This window comes from Lissotriton vulgaris, chromosome 6, assembly GCF_964263255.1.
Source record: "Lissotriton vulgaris chromosome 6, aLisVul1.2, whole genome shotgun sequence".
Classification (NCBI taxonomy): domain Eukaryota; kingdom Metazoa; phylum Chordata; class Amphibia; order Caudata; family Salamandridae; genus Lissotriton; species Lissotriton vulgaris.
The window spans coordinates 1082950174-1082971426 of record NC_141694.1 but is presented as its reverse complement, the minus strand read 5'-3'; positions in this window follow the sequence as shown (position 1 = coordinate 1082971426).

Here is a 21253-nt window from a genome sequence, read left to right as displayed (position 1 = left end):
AGTCGCAAGTATTTGCGCAGTTGTGGATACAGCCCACGCACTCTCTGAATCCTTTAATTTATTGCATAATTCAGGTAACAAATTATGCACAAATTTATCGACAAACAGTCTTTGCCCTCCTTCTGTGCTCATGTCCTGACCACTATGATCTACAAAAGTCTCTTCGAACCTCGTGAAGAAGTCGGAGACACTTTCGTCTTTCTTCTGCCTGCATGCTGATAACTTGTCCCAATTAACACGCAATGCGGGCATCAGAGACTTCATTAGATCAATTATCCTACCTGGAAGGTTAGCAATTAGCGGTTCGGGTTTTGCACCACCTACTTGCTGACCATCCGCTGCAGTGATAGCTGCCCAGTCACCACCTAAGGCAACTTGATGATCCTCTCTACGAATTTTAGCCCACACTGGTTGCGGAACTACATTGCCAAATAACATATCGATGTCTGCTAAGTTCATTATACAAGCCTCAACTGTCTGTGTTAATTCCTTATAGTATCCAGCAGGATTCTTACGTGGATCTGGCAAGGCCTGCTTCACTGCTAACACTTCAGCTCGCTTCCACGGAATGTGTATCCACACCCTTTGGAATTGGGCCGGAGCAGCTACAATACCATTATTATTATCAGCTTGCACAGCTTCGCGCCAAATTGGAGGAACCTCCCTCATTGGATATTGGCGACTTAATTTCGTCTTGCTTTTCTCTAGATCTCTCGGTGAACGAAGTGATGGGTCATTCCTATAACTTAAAATCAGTTCCATCGCTTCTTCTATATTATCACCCACTATCATTCCTGCAGCAAACTCTTTCTGAACCTTAATTATGTCTTCTAAATTTGATTCAACATCGTCTTCTTCTATCTCCTCACGTAACAACGAGCACATCTCGTCAAAGACATACCGTTGCGTTGGTTCTTTCCATTGCATAAACGTGTCTAGCACATCTCTCGTACTATATCTCCTACTCTTCGAAATCCATCTGAGAGCCGTGGAATCTAAAATTCCCCGTTCCTCAGTACTCGGAAGCTGACTACGTCTCTGAACAGAGTCGGAAGTAGGAGTCTTGATTAAAGTTTTATAGAAAGGAGACAGCATGTTAGACACAGAATCAGTGATTCTCCGACGAACAGAAAGTGGAGTCAACACACTCGCAGATGCAGAGAACACAGTAGAGGTAGGAACAGATAACGGAACAGTAGGAGTATCGAGGAAGATAGTTTGTGGAACACCAGGTGTAAGCGAGACAGATACAGGTATAGAAGTCGGCAATCCAGGAGGAGGAGGAGCCGTAGGAACATTTACATTGACCACAGGAGGTACAGGAGCCTGATTCTGAGGGACAGGAGCAGGAACACCAGGTTGTCCAGCAACCGGCAATTGAACATTCGGTAAAGGTGGAGCCGTAGCACCTTGTGCATACGGTGGAGGTGACCGTAACAAATAAGATAGCAGAGGATCGTTTTCAGAATCCTCCAGTATCTTAGCTGTTTTCGATGGCAAGGCAGGATAGCACTTGTCAATCGCTAAATTGTGCTCTCTAATGGCCACCTCTATGGCTTTCTCACACTCGTTATCCTGCAACTGCTTAGTTGCCTGTTCTAGAGTCAACTCTTCTTTCTCTTTCTGTTCTTTCTTTAACCTTTTCATTTCTCTCTGTTTAGATTCTTTTCGCCAGTAACGGAAAGAATCAAACATTGCCGGCCGGGCTTTCTTCTTAAACAATTTCGCTTCTAAATTGTCGAGAATTTCGGGTTCAAAACTACCATGCAGTGGCCAACTAAGGACACCATCTTTCTCAGTGTATCGGACCCACACCTCATTATAAGATATAGGACCCACACCATATTTACAATACAAGTCATATAGGGGAGTCCCAATCGGAGGAACCAGACATGAGTCCTCCAATCGTGAGTCACTGTTGCAACTGAAACAAGACAACATACAGTTTTTCCGACTTACCATTTTCAGTCCGGAACACAAAACAAACAAAACACGAAACAGATATGTGCACTCGAACCAAGAGCTTAGGCCTACCAAAACGAACTGATGTATCGATACCCAAACTAAACCAAATAGATTATCGTAACCAGAACAACCAGTGATAATCTTACGAGACCAAACCAAACCAAGAACCAAAAAGGATTTTAACAACCCTCACAAAGTAACCAGCTAGCTATCACTAAATACTTAACTGAGGCACTGAAGACGTCACCAAGGAGAAACCCGTCACGTTTCGCTGTACTAAGGACTGCACCTCGGGTCCAAGACAGGGCGACGGTCAAGGCAACGGCCCACTGCAGCCGTCCTGAACGGGAACCCTCGTGGAAGAGAACGTCGGGCCACTTTTGCGATATGCCGGGATCGATGAAGTGGGGCGCCTCCCTCAGGAATCTTCACACGAAGCCTCTCGAACTCTTCAGGCTTTTGGACCGGTACCGAATGACGTCGCCCCACGTTGGGCGCCAATTGGAGTTCTGGACTTTTTGGTTCCGTCCAGAGGTGTCAGGGAACAACACCCAAAGACCCCGGAGTTCCACCTGCCTTGGTGCACAAATGAACAGAAACACGGGCTTCTCGATGGTGGCGTCAAAGACCAAAGGTTTATTACTGCAGGGACACAGAAGTCACAGAAACTACGCATGGGCAGTAACCAGGAGCCTGTTCGAATTGTACAAAGAGGGTTGCTCCTTATATACTAAATTTTGGCCTTTAGGCGAATTCTTCACATGTTAGTACATTCCCAAACCTTTGTGTCATAAACAATAAATATTTGGTGTACACAGGAATCGTCGACAATATCTGATGTCAAAACATTACGAACGAGGGGTTCCCACTTTTCCATCATAATCTCATGTCAACTTTTCATTCAAGACCCGGACCGCCTCATCGTAAATTTCGTTACCTCCCCCTAATAAAGGCCCAGAAGGAAAGGAGCAGAGCCAGGTGCAGAAGATAGAAAAGCAGGATAAGGGATGTTTGTGGGTTGTAAATGGGCAAGGCTACCGGCTTCGGCCGCCTAATCGTGATCAGGACAATGGACACGAAGACCAGTTTAGCAGGACTGGCCTCGGGCAGAGGAGGCAGCCTTTGTCGAGTCATGCAGCTACAGCGTGATCTGGTTTAAGGTGCACGTGTCATGAAAGAGGTGAATCTCCGGCTAAGGCTTTGGTCCTTAATCGAAATGAAGTGGTCAGAGGTTATTGCGTATGTGAGGGCAAGAAACACAAAATGGCGGCCATGATCTAAGATGGATGCCGTGGGTAGATCAGAAATGTGTTTATAAAAGGAGTGCTCTTGCTCGTAGCGTAGCGAAAACACCAGGATATGCTAAATGGATCATTTGCGGTTCGCTGATACCAATATTATGTATTTCCGACAATATTGAAAACACGGGTTCAAATCGTCACGGAACCTCAGAGGGCCGGTACTGGACGTTGAAGGGATGCCTTTAGTTCTTGCTGTCGACCTGCGATCAGCAAGTTGTTGGCCTTCGCCCAGTATGTCTTTGTTGGGTAGTGGTGATGAAGTCGTCAGATGTCCTCTAGGATAGATGGTCAACTGGTGGAATGTCAGCTTGTTCGTCTGGAAGTTGACGCAAAAGAAAGGAAGTATTAATTTACAATCTTTAAGAGACCCTTTGCATTCTTCCTATCAATTCCTAAGACTTACTTGGCATTAAACTTTTGTTTCTTGGTCTCGGGGTTCTAGTCTTTTCAATTGTGCTATAAAAGATAAGCATAGACCAAAAGACACACCAAATCCTACATATCTTTCTTCTATCACCTCTTTTCAAATAAAGTCTAAAACCTCATTGTAAATCTCTTCATAATTCAACACATAAATGAATTGGCAATTGTTCTTCAAAACATTAATATGCATAAAATGTCCCAAGTCTCTTTCTTTGTGAAGCCTTTCGCAAATAAAAGTTCCAGAAATTCTATTGACCTTTCTTGCGAAGGGCGCCTTAAATCAAGTAAAGTACTTAGCTTTCCAATTTAGTTCTTGAGATTTCTAGTTCCAGGAAGCAAGAAGAACCGCCGTGGAGTCCTGCCAGGATCGAATTCTCCTTCAGGTGAGTTCCTCCATCAGACGCGACCTTCTCCGAGGGAAATCAGAAGGCAAAGCGCCTTCCAGAAGGCTGGGTGCGGTTTAAATACAGGACCGCACCCAGCCGCTCCCAGTCACGCTCTCTGAACGTGCGCGGGGACGTTGCTTGCAATCCCCGTTGGATGCGCACCGAAAGGCAGCGTGCAGGGATGCGGGGAGAGAACCATGAGACCTTCGCAGGGGCATTGTCTCTCTCAGAGCCATACGCGAAGGTTATAAATCAAATATACTGCGTTCCCCAACTCCAATAACCACACAAGGCATCACAATTGTACTCAAGTGAAAAAGGCACAAGTAAAAGCAAGGTTGGCAAAAACTTAATAAGGTGAAAAACATGTATCACGGAAGCATATGTATACACCAAATCACACTGACTTGATGCGTGCGGGGAGCACGGGACAGGGGTGGGTTTTCATAGGGAAGCATTCAGCACATGTCTTAGGATATGTGTGCTAAGGGTATGTAGAACCATGACAGTACTCCCTCCTCAAGATCCCCCCAAGAACAGAAGAAATGGGTTTTGGTTTCTCAGGGTGTCTTAAATGGAAGAGTCGGATCAATCTAGGAGAGTTTTTTAGATGGTCTAAAGGTTCTCATGACCTTTCCTCTGGGCCATAACCTTTCCAATCAATGAGGTAAAACAGTTTTCCTTGAACTCTTTTGGAATCTAAAATTGTTTTAACCTCAAATTCAGGATGGTTGTCAATAATGATGGGAGGCGGAGATTTAGAGATACGGGTCTGGGGATGGAATGGCTTAACCAGAGAGACATGAAAAACAGGGTGTATCAAGTACTTGTGAGGGAGACTCAGTCTTACACAAACCGGGTTAATTACCTTCTCTATAGGAAAGGGACCAATAAATCTTGGATTGAATTTCCGGTTTCCCCTGAGTTTCAAATTCTTTGTACTCAACCATACTTTATCACCTACTTTATATTGAGGTTGTTCAGATCAATGTCTGTCCTTGATCTCTTTCTGAGATTCCTTCGCCTTTGCCAAGTTGAATTTAGCTTCTTCTTGGATGGTAAATACTTTGGATACATAGTCAAAAATTGCGGGTACAGAATCATAGTTAGTAGGACTTTCAGGAATATATTTGGGATGGAATCCAAAATTACAAAAGAATGGAGACATTTTGATAGATGAATGTTCAGAGTTATTATAAGCGAATTCTAAGGGGCTTAAAAGATCAGACCACTCTTCAGGAACATTGGGCAACATACAACGGAGATACTGTTCGATAGTTTGATTAGTTCGTTCCGTTAAACCATCTGTTTGGGGATGGTAACTGGAAGACAAACGAACATCCATCTGTAACAATGAACCCAGATTTTGCCAAACCTTTGAAATAAACTGGGAACCTCTGTCTGAAATGACCACTGAAGGAATACCGTGTAATCTTATCACGTGTGACATAATCAAATGAGCAAGTTCTAAAGCAGTGGGAAGTTTCTTTAAGGGAATGAAATGGGCCATTCTCGTGAACTGATCCACAACTGTTAGAATCGTATTAAATCCCTTCTTGGTTTCAGGTAGTTCAACTATAAAATCTAGCGATATTGTATGCCAGGGTAGCGGTGGGATGGGCAGAGGCATTAACAATCCACTAGGAGCTTGATGAGAAGTCTTATGTTGAATGCAAACACTGCAAGTTTCTACAAACAACTGAATGTCTTTGAACATCAAAGGCCACCAAAAGGTTCGTCTTATAAGTTCCATAGTTTTCAAAATGCTAGGATGAGCAGATAACATAGTATCGTGGTGAAGCTGGATTATGGATTTTTGAATCTTTTTCTTAGGAACGAAAATCAAACCATGCACCATCATCAAATCCTCTTTCTCATGTAGATAAGGATGGTCTTTTTTCCACATCTCAACATCCTTATCCTTCAAGGCCTCCTTGATGTCATTAATAATGTTACTCATGGATAAACTTCCCTGAAAACAAGAAGTTGGGATTACAGGATGGACATTTTCGGGTTGTTCTGGGCCTTTCTCTCCAATTCTAGACAAAGCATCCGCTTTCAAGTTCTCTTTTCCGGGACGATAGGTTATTACAAAAGTGTAGTCATTGAAGAACATAGACCAACGTAACTGTCTAGCAGTCAGAGCTTTTACAGATCTTAGAGCTTGAAGATTTCTGTGATCAGTATAAATAGTTACTGGATGACGAGCCCCTAACAGGTAGTGGCGCCATTCTTCAAAAACAGCCTTTATTGCCAATAATTCCTTATCGGCGATTGCATAATTCTGTTCTGCTTCAGACAACTTCCTAGAATAGTAAGCTATAGGGTGCATTTGGCCTGTATCAGAATTTCGTTGTGAGAGAATTCCTCCCAAAGCATATTGAGATGCATCTGCTTCTACAATAAATGGTTGATTGGGGTCTGGATGACATAAGATTGGGGCCATGGTAAACCTCTTCTTTAGATCTTGAAAGGCTTCATCAGCATCTGAGGTCCATAAGAATTTTACTCCTTTTCTCAACAACCTGGGTGTAATTACTTGAGAAAAGTTCTGAATGAATCTACGGTAAAAGTTTGCAAAGCCTAAGAAACTTTGAATTTGTTTCACGGAAGTGGGACTGGGCCAAGTTATTACTGCTTCTACCTTTTTAGGGTCCATTTCTATACCTTCGGGACTAATAATGTAACCCAGAAAGTCTACCTTGGAGGCATGAAACAGACTTTTTTCCAACTTCACATAAAGTGAATTAGAGAGTAGTTTTTGAAGAATGGCGCGGACCTGCTGTACATGTTCTTCCTCTGTATCAGAGTAGATGAGAATATCATCTATATAGACTACGCAACAGATGTCAATAAATTCATGTAAAACTTCGTTTATAAAAAACTGGAAGGCGGCAGGAGCGTTACACAGACCAAAAGGCATAACTTGATATTCAAAGAGACCAAACCCAGTGCGGAAGGCCGTCTTCCATTCGTCTCCTTTTCTTACCCTAACTAAATGGTAAGCTCCTCGCAAGTCCAGTTTAGTATAAATCTTAGCCTTTTTAATTTGGTCCAAAAGCGTTGGAATCAATGGTAAGGGGTACCTGTTCTTAATTGTGACATTGTTTAAAGCCCTATAATCTATGCACGTGCGCAATTCCCCTCCCTTCTTCGGAATAAAAAAAAGAGCTGAAGATACAGGAGATTTGGAGTGCCTAATGAAGCCGTTTGCAAGGTACTCGTCAAGGTATGCTCTCAGATGGGTGTTTTCTGCTTCAGTAAGAGCGTAAATGCGACTGCAGGGCAAGGTTGCTCCAGGCATGAGATTTATTCTACAGTCAAAATCTCTATGTGGAGGTAGAGTATTGGCTTTTTTCTTGTCAAACACATCAGATAAGTCGTTATATACCGATGGGACCCCATCCAAAAGCAGGACATTGGGTGATTCGATTCCGAAATCAAAACCTTGAACTACGTCCTTAGATCTATCGATGAGGAAACACTGTTCAGCACAAAAGGATGACTTAAAGGTAATTAACCTGGTTACCCAATCTATGATCGGATTATGTTTTATTAACCAAGGTATTCCCAAAATCATTTTAAATTGAGGGGCATCTATTATGTCAAATTGTATTCTTTCTCGATGTATAGGAGAACAATCCATCTCTAAAGGTTCGGTCTGTCTGTTTACAAGCCCTGAAGTCAACTCTTTACCATCAACTGCTCTAACAGTTTCTGGGTGATCTTTATACACAGACTTGAAACCTAACTGTAAGAAGAATTGGGAATCAATAAAATTTCCTGTAGCCCCAGAATCTATAATGGCTTCTACTTTTCTTGTGCGGGATTCAGGAAGCAGATCTCGGAGTTCTACTAGGATAGAAAAATGTCTAATACCTACGGGAGGAAGAGTTGAGGCCAAACTAGAAAGACCACCCGATAAACTGACCTCTCCCTTTACCGAGTGTTCTAGTTTTCCGACTTTTCCTGTGTGATGGCCAAATTTGGTTTTAAACTTGTTAGGTCGTGTTGGGCATTCTTTTACGAAGTGTCCTGTCTTTCCACAATATAAACACTGGTTTAAACGTCGCCTTTTTTCCTTCTCCTCCTTAGATAAAGGACCACGGATTGAACCTATTTGCATGGGTTCAACCGAGTCAGTCTTTGGACCAGATTCTCGATTGGAGGTTGACTTTTCCTTAAAGAAAACGACCTTATGCTCTGTCTTCCCTCTTTCTCCTTTTCTCTCTGAAATGCGATGATTAAGTTTAACCACTAAATCAATGAAATCACTTATGTCTTCTGGAGGCTCGAGAATCTGAGTTATCATTTCCTTTAATTCCTCCCTTAATCCTCTGTAAAAAATAGAAACTCTTTTGTCGTACGGCCAATCAGCCTCTGAAACCAGACGGTTAAAGGTAGATATATAATGTAACAGATCCGAAGATCCTTGCTTTAAACCTAAAAGCTCATTGTCCGCCGACTGAACAAATAGATGTTTTGCAAACATTTTCTTTAGAGCCCTCTCGAAATCCTTAAAATTATACAAAATTCGATCGTCATTTTCCACTAAAGGAACTGACCAAAGAGCTGCATCTCCACCCATATAGGATAACATAAATGCTACTCTGGAGGAATCGTCTGGAAAGGCTGTAGACTTAGCTATAAAATGTAAGTGACATTGTTGTAAAAACACTGAGAACTTATTACAATCCCCATAAAATCTTTCAGGTGGGGCTAAGGGGGTGGGGAACGGAGTTACCACTTGGATCTGAGTCTTGGTATCAGCACTGGACGATGAACTCTGAAAAGTGGTTGATTTCTGCTGAATGGAGTCTTGAAGAGAGGATAAATCCCTACGTAAAGCTGCGTTATCCTGCCTAATAGCTTCTAAAACTGCGGCAAGATCCTGCATGTTAACTTGATCCATTGCGTCCGGGCGAAATTATCTACGTGGGCTTTGCCTTCTGTCAAAGCTAACCACGTCGTCCCTTACCTTGTCTTGACTGATGTCCTCTTGGAAGACGTGGATGATTTCGCAGGGGCGCAAGGGACCAACTTCCCAAATCACTAACTAAAACTTACTGGTTTGAATTTGCACTGCAAGGTTTGAACTAGGAATTAGGGAGGAGGGCCGGTACTGGACATTGAAGGGATGCCTTTAGTTCTTGCTGTCGACCTGCGATCAGCAAGTTGTTGGCCTTCGCCCAGTATGTCTTTGTTGGGTAGTGGTGATGAAGTCGTCAGATGTCCTTTAGGATAGATGGTCAACTGGTGGAATGTCAGCTTGTTCGTCTGGAAGTTGACGCAAAAGAAAGGAAGTATTAATTTACAATCTTTAAGAGACCCTTTGCATTCTTCCTATCAATTCCTAAGACTTACTTGGCATTAAACTTTTGTTTCTTGGTCTCGGGGTTCTAGTCTTTTCAATTGTGCTATAAAAGATAAGCATAGACCAAAAGACACACCAAATCCTACATATCTTTCTTCTATCACCTCTTTTCAAATAAAGTCTAAAACCTCATTGTAAATCTCTTCATAATTCAACACATAAATGAACTGGCAATTGTTCTTCAAAACATTATATGCATAAAATGTCCCAAGTCTCTTTCTTTGTGAAGCCTTTCGCAAATAAAAGTTCCAAAAATTCTGTTGACCTTTCTTGCGAAGGGCGCCTTAAATCAAGTAAAGTACTTAGCTTTCTAATTTAGTTCTTGAGATTTCTAGTTCCAGGAAGCAAGAAGAACCGCCGTGGAGTCCTGCCAGGATCGAATTCTCCTTCAGGTGAGTTCCTCCATCAGACGCGACCTTCTCCGAGGGAAATCAGAAGGCAAAGCGCCTTCCAGAAGGCTGGGTGCGGTTTAAATACAGGACCGCACCCAGCCGCTCCCAGTCACGCTCTCTGAACGTGCGCGGGGACGTTGCTTGCAATCCCCGTTGGATGCGCACCGAAAGGCAGCGTGCAGGGATGCGGGGAGAGAACCATGAGACCTTCGCAGGGGCATTGTCTCTCTCAGAGCCATACGCGAAAGTTATAAATCAAATATACTGCGTTCCCCAACTCCAATAACCACACAAGGCATCACAATTGTACTCAAGTGAAAAAGGCACAAGTAAAAGCAAGGTTGGCAAAAACTTAATAAGGTGAAAAACATGTATCACGGAAGCATATGTATACACCAAATCACACTGACTTGATGCGTGCGGGGAGCACCGGACAGGGGTGGGTTTTCATAGGGAAGCATTCAGCACATGTCTTAGGATATGTGTGCTAAGGGTATGTAGAACCATGACAAACAGGAGATAAAATCCCTTGTGGAACACGGGGAAGCGATGGGTTTCATCTCGAAACAAAAAGGCGATTTTTTTGTGTAGCAATGAGGGCAAAACACCGTATTTTTATACCCTCCCCAAAATGCACAAAAACAAACACCCCCCACCGGGAAGACCCATAGTTTCTGGAATAGGATCACTACTGGAACTTTTATCCCACTTCTGCGACGTATTCCTGAAACCTATTGTACAAAAGACCACCACTTACTTACGGGATACTAAAAATCTTCTGCAACTACTTGACAAGATTGAAGTGGATGAAAATACTCTACTCGTGAGTTTTGGCATAAAGAGTCTTTACACGAGCATACCCCAGGACGACACCCTTAAAGTTCTGGAAAAGGTCTTCAACCAAGAGGAATGGACACAAAGGACGCCAAAGAACTTCATTTTAGAGTGCGCCAGATTAGCTCTGAAAAAGAACTTCTTTGAATTTGAGGGAACCCTGTACCTCCAAATAGGGGGTACTTCTATGGGCAGCACTTTTGCTCCAAGTGTAGCTGGACTAAAAGTGTTCAATTTTGAAGAACAGTTTATCCTGAATGACAACAACCCCTATGGATCCTATATAACGTTTAGGAAACGTTATATAGATGACATTTTTGTCATCTGGCAGGGACCAGAAGCGACCTTGGTCTCTTTCTTTGATTGGCTCAATTCCAGAGATGACAACTTGAGGTTCACCTACACAAAAGACCCTACAACTATGGTCTTTCTAGACCTGGTCATAAACAAGAAAAAGGGACGTTTACACACAAGAACCCATTACAAACCTACAGCAAAGAACAACTTGCTTAGGTTTGATAGTTTTCACCCCGGACCATTGAGAGAAAATCTGCCTTACGGGCAATTCCTTATAATACGCAGGAACTGCAGCAACCTGAATGACTACCGAGAACAAGCAAGAGACCTCACTAAAAAATTAGACCAACCAAGATTCTAAACAAATGCCAGAAAAGAGCTAGAAACCAACAACGAGAGACACTACTGGAAGATGTCAGAAAAACCAACAATGAGATTCCACTGACCTGTGTGACTACCTATAGCCCAGCATCAAACAGTGTGACAAAAGCCATCCAAAAAAATTGGAAAATACTGAACACCGGCAATTTGAACTGGGAAAAACAGCTTTTTTCCTTCAAACGAGCCAGGAACATAAGGGACGCTGTTGTGAATACAAGACCAAAAAACCCAGGAACACCATCACCCACAGTCCTCAACGCCTGGGGCCTCCCAAATGTCACAGGTCACTATAAATGTGGCAACTGTAGCATATGCCACCTGACAGAGAACACTAAGACTCTTTCGTTAGAACCAGGAAAAACGTGGACCATCAGGTCCCATACAAACTGTAACAGCACTAATGTAGTGTACCTCATCATCTGTCCTTGCAACCTTCGCTACATAGGCATGACCAGCAGGAAGGTCAAGCAAAGAATTGGCGAACATAAAGCACCATTCGCTGCAAGAAATCTGTGACAAAACTCACGGAGCACTACCTCTCCAGAAACCACACTGACATGACATGAACGGTCATAGAACAGCTGACCCCGAGCGACAGACTATCTCAACGACTCTATGAAAAAGAGCAACGTTGGATATATAGACCGTCCACCCAGACTACAGGTCTTAACGATAATATCCCCTGGAACACAGTGCTCTCCAGTTAAAGCTCTCTATACTCAGATTACTGGAATTCTATGAACACTGACCCGTCAATAGATTCTGTCTCCCTTATGATCAAGTGGTGATTCACTAAAAAATGTTTGAAAAATTCCATTATCATGTACCCGACTAGAAGAGATTTTCCACCTCTGGTCCACCACTACGCTGATGAGCGTTTCCCCCCCCCCCTTTTTCTGTTCCTAAAATGAGCATTTCTTCCAATCCCATGCTCATAACGCACCCAGGGCAGCGCAACCGTCTGAGGCTGTACAAGCCTAGCGTTTCAGTTACCCCAGCAACCGGGCCCCACGTGACTAAGCCCCGCCCACTCCCGGCAAACACTGAAGTACACATAAGCTTCTTGGCAGAGCCCGTACCTCACTCCTACGGAGCTCCCGACCGAATCACTGCTAGGCTAATCAGCCTGACTTCCTGATGCCCCAAGTAAGTCCTAACATCACCCGACCCAATGAGGCTAGGTTCGACGGAACCGTTAAAACCCTCTCACTTCCCTACCATTTTTCCGTTCTAGATAGTGGTGACACGGTAAAGCAGGGTCGGGGAAGATCATGAAGCCCTGAATTAGCGTGCTTCGAGTAAGAATGTTTTTCCCTATCTGTTCGCATGTGTATGATTGCTTGTGCTGCCCGTATGACAGTGTTACGGGTGTGCTTTTTTTAACCAAATCTTAATCAGATCTTTTTGCGCCGCATTACTTTATTATTTATTTTTTCAATCACGGCACGCTCCGCTACTAGGGATAAGACACAGATAATGTTTATTCCTCACGAGACGTACCCACTCATGTTCTTGGCACGCACGGGTACAGCGGCAATCGTATTTCGACGACTCACTGAACTACACAGGTCCGAATGTGGCATAATCATCAAGATGGCAGTATTTGTATGTCTTTTTTCACAAGCATCACGTAAGCCTGCTCCAGTCACGATTGCTTCAGTCCCGAAAACGGGCATAATATCTCCACACAGTGCACAAAGCACAACTCTTTGTATGTATGCACTGGATTACTTCGCCCTCACCGCACCCTTTCTCCCTCCTTCTTTCCACAGGTTTTTATCCAAAACTACACAGAGAAGAACACTTTTTAAGAAATCACCGATTTGTGATTTACCCACACTACTAGGCGAGGGCTGGATACACCTTAGCGTGTGTAGACCACCCAGCCTAGATCACACTGGTCCTGGAGAAAACCTCTATAATTACATGAAGGTTGAAACATGTAGACCTATCATTTTAACTTTTACCACGTCTAATTTTGACACCACAGCCTACCTAACAAGGCAAAGGTGCCACAAGTAAATATATTTGTATATATTTTTTGTTACCAGTTGTCCAACCACTCCAGAATAAAGTCTTCGAGTGGGTAGTGTTGAGACAACATTTAATCACACTTTCATATTTATATCACATATGAACAAAAATAACCAGCTCCACTGTAATCAGGTGTCGCAGCACACCTGGATGGCATTCGGCTATCCGGGTGGGACCCCAATGATGAAGCATGTCACCAACCAGGTTGGTGAGTGAGGGGTCTTCTAAGGACAAAGGATTGTCCCAGATTGGGTCGCAGGGCTTGCACCTCAATACCGTACAGACACTACAGGTATTTAGTACCCTCAGTGGTTACTCCTTCATATGTTTAATTATTATATCCAAGGGGACCAGGAGTTCCTACTAGATCCCTAAGGTCAAACCACCCTTTCTCTCCTAACTGTTTACAAGAGATTAAGAAGACTTTCACTGCATCTGAATGTTCTCACTACCTTCCAGTGGGGGCATGTGCTTGTATATAATTTCTGTCAAGATGGAAGTAATATGGATCACATTGTGTTGGTCATGATAATTAATAAAAGACTAACTGCTTCTAAGGCTACTAAAGCCTGATTTAGATCCCGGTGCTAGCAATGTTCCGGTCAAGGAAATTGCTGCCTTTGCGGCTGAAATGCACTATCTCAATTTAGAACGATAGTGTTACATTATCACGGAAGTACGTTCATTTAATATCTTCCCCTGCACTCTGTATGTTGGACTCTGATACTTAAGATGGATTGTTGGTAAGGATAATCTGTTTTTGTATCTTCATCCCACTTTCAAAAAGGCCCCAGTGCTTTGAGTGGTTCAGAGTCCTTTACCATTCACCCTCCTGCTTGCCTTGCAGTCATGAATACAGATAGTAACCTACTGCATAACTTCTGACATCTCATCCTCCTGTGTGGTCAGCTTCCACAAGGACATTTGGACCAGAAGCGCACTGTCATCATGAAGCTAAAGCAAGATATTGTTTGGCATGAGGGCAAATCTGTTGCCTACCAAGCTGACTTCATAAAGCTAAAGCAAGATGTTGTCAGACGTGATGGCCACTCTGTTACCTAGCAAGCAGCAGGATACATTTATCTTGAGTAGCAGGGTAGACAGGATGCCCAAACGAGAACTAACCTGGTAAGAATAAAATAATTAGGGCATTTTTTTAGACTTATAAATGTGAAGGAAGGTAAGTTTCAGAAAAAGAGTCTTAACTTCACTATTGCTGAACTGGTAGGAATCGCCTAAAATGATAATGGTGAACATGCTATGCATAGCTTTTATTATTCCCATTAACTGTAGCATAACCCTTCCTCGCTCAACTGATCAGCTGTCTTGATTGCTCTTGGTGTACCATATCCTTAAACAAATAAAGTGAGGTGGGTACGCTGTCACTTCACTGGCAAAAAGATCTCTTTATCTATGTCCTAGTGTACATGCTACAGTTGTTTATAGAATGATCGCAAAAGAGGCATGGGATTCAGAGAAGTATGGGAGGTTAAGAACACAAATTTAGATCTGATTTTCTAACGTGCTGTCAAGATTTGTTTTTACTGCTTTTAGTAAATGTGCTAACAGTGGAATTTTCCATCTGCAGCTTATACTTAATGACCAGCAGTGGCAGTGTTTCACAACAGAATGTCTCTGCATTGCCGAGACTGAAGAAAAGAAAAAAAGGCAGTCTTCCGGCATACAGCATCTTTTGACCAATTTAAACGGTAAGTAAATCTCACAATCATTCATTTAGGCATTAAAAAGACTTTCACAGCATCTGAATGTCCTCACTACCTTCCAGTGGGGGTCCTGTGCATGTATATAATTTCTGTCAAGATGGAAGTAATGTGAATCACATTGTGTTGGTCATGATAGTTAATAAAAGACTAATTGCTTCTAAGGCTACTAAAGCCTGATTTAGATCCCGCTGCTAGCAATGTTCCAGTCAAGGAAATTGCTGCCTGTGATCCTCTGGGTCTTCAGGGTCGGCCTGATGCTAGTGAGGAATGCCACAGAGAGGACTCTGTTTCCTACGCTAGGCGTGACACACGTACAAATATGCGGACAATAGGCAGGTAAGGAACTGTTAGGATGTTTAATGTCACATCCGATATATAGCACACAGTAAAATAAGGAACAGAACAAAGGAAAAGTCAACGATACCCCTTCACCGGTCAGCAACTCCTTGCGGAACGCCTCCTCGGCCGACAATGCTGAGCGACTGTAGGGACCAACCGTCCTCCGCAAGAGCACCCGTCCAGGTAGCTCACCAACGGAGGGCACCGTGCAAAGCAGCGGCCGAAAATGCCGCTCGAGTTCCGCTTGCTGCGGTAGGGTCAAATGTGGGCTGCAATGTTGGTGAGCCCGCAGTTAAGTCACTGCTTGGAAACCCTGACGTTCTCAAACTTGTAACTGTTCAGGAAGGTGTAGGAAGGTGGATATCGGACTATGGTTACCCCCAAACTTTTTGCCTGGTGTTTAGCTGGTTTTTGACATAGTTGGCCTGGGATCCTGCTATTCAGGGCCCCAGGCTGATTGCTCTCTCCTTAAAATGGACTCCATGTACCTTAGGTGCATTACGAATTGGAACTGGTTCACCTTATTGGCCCCTGTAACAGTGTACCCTAGGTACCCAGGGCATAGGTGTTTCCTAGGCCCACCAGGGGCTGCAGCATGTATTGTGCCACCCGTGGCCTGGCCTCCATATTTGACACAACTGGCTGATCACTCAGCTGGGGTAAGTTGGTGTAATCACCTCTTACTTAAATATAGTATCCCTATATCTAACCTTAAACTGGACACATATGTTCCTATCAGCCACTCCTATGGAAGGCCTCATCAATCCTGGAGGCAGAGTGCTTGGAAATATGTGAGATGGTGCTCTAGCATGAGCTGAGCCTGTCTGCAGCTGTCGGGAACCACTCCCTTAGCTGTTCCGGGATATTGCCATACCAGATACTCTTAAGTGCATTATAATCCTCGCGGTTATATGCTATCTTTGGTTTGGCTTTATCAAAACATGTCGAGTAAGGTGTCATACGAATTGGAATACTATCCCCTCTACAGTTCCGTCGACGGGGATAGAATTCCACCCTTCTAGAGGGACACGACATGTGTGTAGCCTTAACCCCGGTTAAAGTTAACCAGAGCCTCAGCATCACAAAATGGATGCTACCACCACAGACACGAGTCTGACCCCTGCTGCTGGGAGTCCTTCCAGCGAGGGAGGCTTGGACAAAGGGTTTCCTGCCTTGGGAGGTGCGAGCACCACCCCAGACAGGGTTTTGTGTATTGGGTAGGACCGGGCTGAATAGATTGAGACATGCCCGGGGCACACAAGGTGTCCCCGTGCATAAGCCAGTCCAAACCGGTCCTGGGACTTTCCAGACCCAGGCCTGGCGAGGAGCTGGACAAAGGAAAGGGGGTGTAACCGCCCCCTTTCTGGTTCCTCCCAGAGGAGGGACCTAGTAGGTGATCCACCCCTCAGATTGGGAATAAGAGTGGGAGCAGTGCCATTGCACAGCAGATCATCCTGAATCAACTTTAAACAAAGAAGAAGACTGGACTTCGACATTCTGCTGCTCAGAAGACTGAAGAGAATCTCCCTTGTGGCCTAGGAGTGGCCACCCTGTGAACACAGGCACCAACCAGCGAATCAGCGTCTGCTTTGCCGCCGCCTCCCGCCAGAGCCCGAGCCCAGAGCCTGACAAGACCCAGACTCCCAGACTTCTCACAGCCCGATCCACAGTCCCTGCAAAGAAGGGACCCGTGGAGGCACCGAGAGATGTGGGACCGGACTTCTTGGAAGACACCCGAAGAGCTGACAGTGCAGCACCAGAGGCATCCTCAACGTTGTGCTTTGAGGACTGAGAACCCTCACCACCGAGCAGCCCGTGCATTGAAGATCAGCCCCCCAGCATCTCCACTATCTGCGTGGGGCCCTTTTGCATTGTGCCACTCAGCGCACCATCCCGGCCACTAGCCACGTGGTCAGCGGCCATCTTGGCGACGAAACCGAAGAACTACACTGCGGGTCTGGTTGCTCCAGACTTGCCCTAGCTCCTGTAGAAAGGAGCACCCGCTCTGACCTTGCTGGTCCGAGTAAGAAGCCTTTTTTGACTTCTGGGTGGCTTGCATTAGCCAAGGCCTGTTTGCTCCGATCAAGTTGCCGACTCGGCCAACAGCGAGAAGCCTGCGTGGGACAGCTCGTGATCGACTCCTGGACATCCTCGACCCCCGGTGTCTCTGTGGCTGTAGAGAGAAGCTACACCTCAACGCCTGTTTGCACCCGACATCGCCTGGTTCCAATCTGGTTCCACGGTAGTCACTGGCTAGTGACTTGGAACATTGTCCCCTCTGCTTTCAGGTCTTCACATCTTCAGATCCACCCTTGGATCCACCGGAACTCTTCACATCGAGCCGCCTGCAGCATCTTCAGCTCCAAGCACCATCGACCAGCGTGACGAAACCCGACACTACTTCGACCCTGTGCACCCGCTTCCTGTGGGTGAGGTAACTTAGCTCCGCTGGTGTTCCTACACTGGTACACACCTGTAGGGCCTGTGTCTCAAGTTTCAGCTTTCTAGGTCACTCGGAAGGTTCCGAACTAACTAACTTTGTACTTTTTACGCACCATAGACTTTGCATTGGTGAGTGCGTGCACTTTAAACACTGCACCCGAGTCCCGCGGGCCTTTCCCGACTTAGTCACTGCTAGTCTCGAATAGCTCCAGCGATTCCCAAGGCCCTAGGCCTGTTTCCTTTCTGATTGGTATCTCTTATACCACTTTCTTAGTATATGGTTTAGGTGACCCCTAGGGCTCATCCATATTGTGCAACTTTTGTGTATTTTAAACTGTCTTGTGTTTAACGCTTGTGCTTCTGTGCTCATAAAGAGTCCAGGGGATACTTTTAGTTAATAAATCAATATATTTTCAATATATATCTGTGTGGTGTCCTTTCATTTGGTATTCAAGGGGGTTGTGTATGGTAATACAGCTGGCTTCACATGCCTTTCAGAGTTTAGCCTAAGACTGCTTTGTCCACGTTACCACTAGGATAACTGGTCTATAAGGTTGACTTACAACCAATCATCATAAGGTTTGCTTGGCATGGTACAAAGTGATCACTAGAATTAGTGAGCATTATATACCAGGCCAACTTCTCACATTGGTGAGCAGCGGATTGGGATCTGAGCTTGCTGCTGTTTTACCATTACAATCTTTGAGATTATCATTTGAAAGATCATACAGGTACCTGCTAGGTACATATAAAACAAGACTAATATACTTAAGTTCTACTGAACTTAGTTGTTGTAGAGGAAAGGGAGTAGCACACCCTGACTACAACTACTAGATAGGTTTAGTAGGTAAACACCAGTGTAGGTAGATTGCAACACATCCACCCACACTAGAGCAATGTCTGGAGCAGAGGGTTCCACTGAGAATGTCCCTGTTGAGAGTGACCCTCCAAGGGCACCATCCAAATTTGCTATTTTTTCCTTTAAGGAATTAAGACAGCTTTGTGTCTTAAGGGGTCTGAGGACAGGGCCTTCTCCCACCACAGACCACCTTAGAGAGATCTTGGACCAGTCTGAGACTCTAAAGACCTCTAAGGCAGACCCCACAGGGAATGCTGAAGGAGGCCATCGATCTGAGGATGACACTGTAGAAGCCCCTGTCCCTATAATCCTAGTAGATGAGGAAGCCCCCATCACTGGAGCTCCTCATGTAGATGAGGAGGAGGAAGAGGAAGAAGAGACAGAAGGGGGAGCAGTGAGTCAGATGATGACAGAAATAGTCAGGTGCTGGTCAGTAGACTGAACCAGGCTAACTTAAGCCTATTTGGGACTGAATCTGGGAACAACCCATTCAGACCCCCAGGTGGACTTAACCCGAAGCCTAGGAGGAGAAGGACTCACTCAGGTGACTCTAACAACTCACATGCTTCTAGAGGTTCTCATGGTCACTCCAGAAGGGAGATGACTAGCCCTCAGAGAAGGGAACATGAGGCCAAAATGAGAGAGGCTGAATTGAGGATCCAGAGATAAGAGTTAGAGGTTGCCCTGGCCCAAGAGAAACTTGCTAGAGCAAGACAGCCTAGAGAGAGTGGATTAGGATCCACTGGTGGCAGCACTATACCTAAGGAAGGATAAAGACAGGTCTTTTGATACAAGAAACCTGAGTAAGATTGTTCCCCCCTACAAAGCTGGGGATGATATCCACAAATGGATGACTGCACTTGAGAGAGCCTGCAAAGTACAGCAGATCCCTCAGGAGCAGTGGGCAGCAATCTTGTGGCTCTCCTTTGAAGGTAGAGGCCGAGACAGACTCCTCACAGTTGGTGATGGGGATTCTAGAAACTACATGGTCCTGAAGAGTGCTCTGATTGATGGGTTAGGCTTAACCACTGAACAGTACAGGTTAATGTTCAGAGACACCCAGAAGACACAGACTCAGGACTGGTCTGAATTTGTTGAATTTGCCACTAAGGCTCTGGAGGGCTGGTTGCTGGGAAGTAAGGTTACTGACTATACAGGATTGTATAATTTAATTATGAGAGAGCAAATCTTAAGTAATTGTCAAAATCAGCTTCTACATCAGCACCTGGTTGACTCTGATCTGACCTCCCCACAAGAATTGGGTAGGAGGGCAGACAAATGGGTCAGAACCAGGATCAGGCCTAAGAACCAGGGTGGTGACCAAAATAAAGAGACTACCAAGCCTCAAGAGACGGGTGGGGATAAAAGTAAGGAAAAGACTTCCCCAGGGCCCCAAAACTCCAAGAATGGGGGTGGGTCCCAAGACACTTCTACAACCCAGAAAAAGCCTTATTGTCATACCTGTAAACAGGTGGGGCATTACAAAACAGATAGCTGTTGTCCCAAGAATGGCAATAAAGAGAATATACCTCCAGGTAAGGCTCCAACACCTCCTGTCACTGTTAGCAGTGGTCCCCCAGGTGGTGGGAGCACCCCCAGGAATTTGGGTGGGTTTACTTTTGGAGGACAGGTGGACTCTGGCCTATCCAGGTCCCCTAACTCAGATACTCTTGTCTATGAGACTGGCATGGGGTTTGCCAATTTCACTGCTTGCCCAAACACTTTGAGCAAGTATAGACAGGAGCCCCTCATCAATGGTTTGAAAGTTGAGGCCTTCAGAGACACAGGGGCTAGCATCACCATGGTGGCTGAATGTCTAGTCCCCTCAAGACAACTTTTACCTGATGCCAAATATCAGGTGACAAACATTGATGGCATAGAAACCAATCATCCCATGGCAGTAGTCAATCTTAGCTGGGGAGGTGTCACTGGCCCAAAGAGAGTGGCAGTGTCAGCCAACTTGCCTGTAGATTGCCTACTGGGTAATGATTTGGAAATCTCAGCCTGGGCTGAGGTTGAACAACAAACCCATTCTAAAATGGTAAATCTCCATGGAAAGGTTAGTGGGGCTGTGATGGCTACAGCCCCAATCCAAGATGTCCTTCCTGAAAAGGTTGGTAGGGCTGAGCAAATCTCAGCCCCATCTTTAGCTAACTTCCCTCCTGAAAAGAGTAGCAGGGCTGTGATGGTAACAGCCCCTACCCAAACTGAGTCTCCTCCTGAAAAGGTTGGTGGGGCTGTGATGGCCACAGCCCAAACTCAAACTGATACCTGGGTAGTGAAGCCTGAAATGATGGATCACTCCACCCAAACTGAGAGCATTGAGGAGGAAGAGAAATCTCCCTCCCACCAGACTTTAGGAAAAGATCAGCCTCCTCAGGGAACTGATCTTACCCCTGATGAAGGAACTGTCCCAGAGGTTGTTAGGCCTGGCCTGACAGAGCCTCTGATGGCAGTGGACCCTTCTCAGGTGGGACCCAGTCTGGAGCAGGTAACCTGCCC